Here is a 5,283-nt window from a genome sequence, read left to right on the forward strand (position 1 = left end):
AGGATTGTCGTATTAGACCACCCGGAGAAACTTGGTCATCCACTCTTCTATTTTCAGGACCAAGACCTCTGTAGAAGCACTCCAGTAGCATCTTATCTTGAATTATATGAGTTGGGCACTGCTGCAATAGTGCCTTAAATCATGGCCACAACTCATGGATAGTCTCACCCTCCAATTGCTTGAAATTTAGGATGTTATCCCTAAGAATCATCAATCTCAAAGGAGGGTAGTCCATTGGGTCATCGTTGCTATAAGATATGCTCATTTCCTCTGCTAAATAAGCAACACGAAAACCAAAACTAAAAATAATTAGATTCAACTATGCTGAAAAAGAACAAAATTCAACTTCACCAAAAGAATCTCAACCAACACCACTCCCCGACAATGGAACCATTTTGATTAACGTTTCAAGGACACTTCATCCAATTCTAAGTGTCAATTATTGCTAGTCAGTATAAAACCCAACTAAATGAGTTGGGGTTGAATCCCACAGGGAGTGGTACATGTTTGAGAATCAATTAGGAAGTACGAACATGGTCAAATTAGTCATAGGAATAGAAATTATCGAATAAAAACATAATTCAAATCAAGGGGTGACACGAATGTCAAATAAAGGGGTTTTGGTTTTAATTATCAACTACAAACAACGGTAAACAATACGAAATACGATATTGAGACGGGTTCTTGGGATGTGATCAATTATAGGCTAATATAGACAAATGGGTACTTGCAACTATTAGAAAATAAATAGATATTATAGAGTAATCTAGGCTATAGAGGAGGTAAACTTTTTCTCGAACAATTCACCCTGAATAAAGTTGATTTCTCTCGAACATCGACAAGCATGCAAAATAAAAACAACCCACACCTTAGTCCATTCACTCTCTCGAGCTGAATGTGTGGAATTGGGTTTAGGATTCACTCTCTCGAGCTGAACCCATGTCAACCCAATACCCACAGACCATCAATCAAAAAGGTTAGTTTTCAAACCTCTCTCTCGAGCAAGCCAAAAACAAAAGAGTAGAACTGCATTTGCAACTAAAATTCTTAAATTAAACCACAGTTAATGATTGAACTCACTTCTAAATAGCATTTAACCTAACAATTTGCAATACCCATAAACAAAATTAGCCCATAATCACATAATCACACCCCAAGAATTGGGGGTTTAGCTAGATATTATAAAAAGATATAAACTGTTACCAAATTGAGTTTCCATCAACTGGGTAAGATTGATTTCGCCTTTACAATGTTCCAACTCGAAGAATCTCATAGACCCACTTCCAATTTCTCAAAAGTGAAAAACTTCAACTCTTCAAAGCTAAGGAAAACTAGAGAAAACTTGTCTTTAAGTTCAAAACTTAATAATATAATAAATATTATTATATCAGATAGTGTTCAATTGATTCAAAAATGTATTTATAGTCGCCAAAAATGTGATGGGAAGTTTCACTCGGTGAAGTTAGTTGGGCTCACCGAACCACGGGGAGATCCGCCCTTTGGTCAATTCCATCTCCCTTTTTTCCTTGGCCTTCAACATCCTTAAGGTATGTAACTTTGGGTGATTCAACACTGCATCGCGGAACCACTCGGCGATCCGCCTACTGCTCCTTTCTCTCGCCAACTTTGTTCTTTCCTTCAGGGTTTAGCACACTGAAACTTTAGGCGGTCAAACAGACATTCAGTGACTCGCCAAGTGGACTTGGCGATCACCAGGCTTGCTTTTCTGCATTCTTTTAGCTCGCTTCGTTCCTTTTTGCAAGTTAGTGTCCTTGCTTTGTTCCTCGATCCATATACCTGGAAATCAAGGGTTTTACATCAGTTATTGGCACAAAATAAGCATTTGAGGACACCAAATCATTATAAATAAATCCCTAAATGAGTCCAAATCTCGGAATAATCAGATATCAACCTGGCCACTCGTTTAGGGATGATATGGACTTGCTACTTTGTGTTTCACTCCATACTTTCTTAATGCGGATGAAAAAAACTTGTTACAAAAATGGGAACCCCCATCACTAATAATAGCCCGAGAAGTACCATATCTAGCAAATATGTAGCGTTTTAGGAATTGAACAACACTTCTCCTTTCATTGTTCAGTAGTGCAAACGCCTCTACCCATTTAGAAACATAATCTACTGCCACCAAAATGTATTTGTTACCAAACGAATTAACAAATGGGCCCATGAAATCTAAATCCCAAACATCAAATAGCTCAACTTCTAAAATGGGATTAAGAGGCAACTCGTGTCTTTTGGACACCCCACCTTGTTTCTGACATTGAGTGCACTTCTTAACATGAGCCTCCTTGTAGAGGGACGGCCAGTAGTAACCACTTTGAAGAACCTTAGCAGTTATACGTACACCACCATGATGACCTCCAACCGGTGAGGCATGACAATCATGGAGAATTTCGATGGCTTCTTCCTCCGGAACCCATCTCCTAATGATATGGTCTGCACTCTCTGAATAAATATGGTTCATCCCAAAAGTACTTCTTAACAGCGAACAAGAACCTCTTTTGTTGGTAGAAGTTCAGTTCTTCCGGCATTAATCCACACACCACGTAATTAGCAAAATCATCATACGAAGGAGGTTGTTGAAAAGTTACCGTGAGTACCTGTTCATCGGAAAGGCATCATTTATGTCGACCTCAATATGGTCATTTTCCTTGCCTTCCAATCTTGATAAGTGGTCAGCCACCTGATATCCACAACCCTTCCTATCTTTGACTTCAAAGTCAAGTTCTTGCAACAATAGCACCCATCTTATCAATCTTGGCTTAGCATATTTCTTTGCCATCAGATACCGCAGGGCAGCATGATCAGTGTGAACAACCACTTTAGTTCCTAGCAAGTATGTCCTAAATTTCTCAAACGCATATACTACTGCAAGTAATTCTTGTTCTGTAACTGTGTAGTTACGCTGAGTACTGTTTAGAGTTTTTCTTGAGTAGTAAATAGGGTGAAATAGTTTGTTGCGTTTTTACCACAACAAGACACCTAATGCCGTGCCGCTTGCATCACACATCACTTCGTAGCGTTCTGACCAATCGGGACTAATGATGACCGGAGTGGAGATCAATTTTTATTTCAAGCACTTAAAGGCCACCATGCATCCATCATCAAAGTGGAATTTCACCTCCTTCTACAAGATTTTGCATAGAGAATGTGCAATTTTTGAGAAGTCTTTGATTAAACTCTGGTAAAACCTGGCATGCCCCAAGAAACTACGTATACCCTTCACTGAAATTGGTGGTGGTAACTTTTCAAACACTTCAAATTTTGCTTTATCAACCTCTAGCCCTTTTTGGTACACTTTGTGACCAAGAATTATACCTTCCCTAACCATAAAGTGGCATTTTTCCCAATTTAAGACCAAATTTGTCTCCATAGATTTTTGGAGAACTTGTCCCTAGTGTGCTAAGCATGCTTCAAAAGTGTCACCCACAACTGAGAAGTCATCCATGAAGACTTCCATTGAATCCTCCACCGTATCAGTAAAAATAGATAGCATGTAACGTTGGAATGTTGTCAGAGCATTACATAACCCGAATGTCATCCTTTTGAAGGCAGTTTTCTCTTGGTCTTCCGGAGCAATGGAGATTTGATTATACCTGGAGTACCCATCCAAAAAGCAATACCATTCTCTTTCTGAAAGGCGATGAAGCATTTGATCCATGAAAGGCATGGGAAACTGATCTTTTTCGGTCCACGAGTTTAACTTCCGGTAATCCATGCATACTTGCCATCCAGTCACTGGTCTCATAGACACAAGCTCACCCTTTTCATTTGGGACTACTGTGATGTCTCCCTTTTTTGGTACACATTTTACCGGACTTACCCATTTGCTATCCGCAATAGTGTAGATCACACTTGCATCCAACCACTATCAAGCTGAATTTTGTGAGTGCAAATGCCAGGGGAGATGACTACTATGTCAGAGATAGTCCAACCTATAGCTTTGATATGTCTTATCAACACCTCGAAGAGCAATTTTACTTGCCATTCAAGCAAATAAGCTGCAATGATCATGGGTAAAGTGTTATTTCCCCCCAAGAAATCATATCGAAGATGGGAGGGAAGTACTTTCAACTCCAGATTCGATGGTTCTTCTGTTGATGGCTTTGCGGGAGGACTTTCTCAATTTTTTAGATCAATGTCCAGCTTCAGTGGAGTCTTAGAATAATTCCCCATGCCTGAGAGTGGAGCTACTACCTCTTCGTAGCCTTGAACTTCGTACTCATCATAGTTAGCAAGCACGACTTCAAGTGGTTCACTCATACACATCAAATGGCTCATACTAGCAACCGCCTCATCAATAACATTAATACTAGAGAACAAATGAATATCGCTTGGGTGCTTCATTGACTTACAAACATTAAAGGTTACTTCATCTTCGTTCACCCGGAACTTCAGTTCTCCGCTTTCAACATCCACCAACGCTCTCCCGAGTGGCAATAATGGTTTTCCCAAATGATGGGAATTTCAGCAACTATTTCACAATTGAGAATGACAAATTCAGCTGGGAAAATGAATTGGTTAACCTTTACCAATATATCATATAGTATCCCCACAGGGTGCTTGATAGATCGATCCGCCATCAAAAGCCTCATTGTTGTGGACTTTGGTTCACCCAAACCAAGTTGCTTATAGATTGCGTATGGAATTAGCTTTATACTTGTTCCCAAATCACATAGAGCCTTGGCGAATTTGAGCATACCGATAGTGCAAGGAATGGTGAAGGCTCCGGGATCTTCCTTTTTTTTATTTCCAAAGGGTTCAGGCTGAGTAGGACCAAAACAGAATATCTGGAGTGCAAATTCAGTGATGCGTTGGATGAGGCAGATGGGGATGTGAGACTTGCCACACAGATCATTCCTAAGAAAGAAAGTTTTAAGTATCTTGGGTCTGTAATCCAAGGAAGTGGAGACATCGATGATGATGTCACACATCGCATTGGGGTCGCTTGGATGAAATGGAGGCTTGCCTCTGGAGTCTTGTGTGATAAGAAAATTCCACCTAGACTTAAAGGTAAGTTTTACAGAATGGTAGTTAGACCGGCCTTGTTGTATGGAGCGGAGTGTTGGCCAGTCAAGAACTCACATGTCCAGAAAATGCATGTTGCGGAGATGAGGATGTTAAGATGGATGTGTGGGCACACTAGGAGTGATAAGATTAGGAATGAAGTTATCCGGGAGAAGGTGGGAGTGGCCTCTGTGGTGGACAAGCTGAGAGAAGCGAGACTGAGATGGTTTGGACATGTGAGGAGACGGTGCGCAG

Source organism: Solanum tuberosum, unplaced genomic scaffold, assembly GCF_000226075.1.
Source record: "Solanum tuberosum cultivar DM 1-3 516 R44 unplaced genomic scaffold, SolTub_3.0 scf00350, whole genome shotgun sequence".
In the NCBI taxonomy this organism is placed as follows: Eukaryota; Viridiplantae; Streptophyta; class Magnoliopsida; order Solanales; family Solanaceae; genus Solanum; species Solanum tuberosum.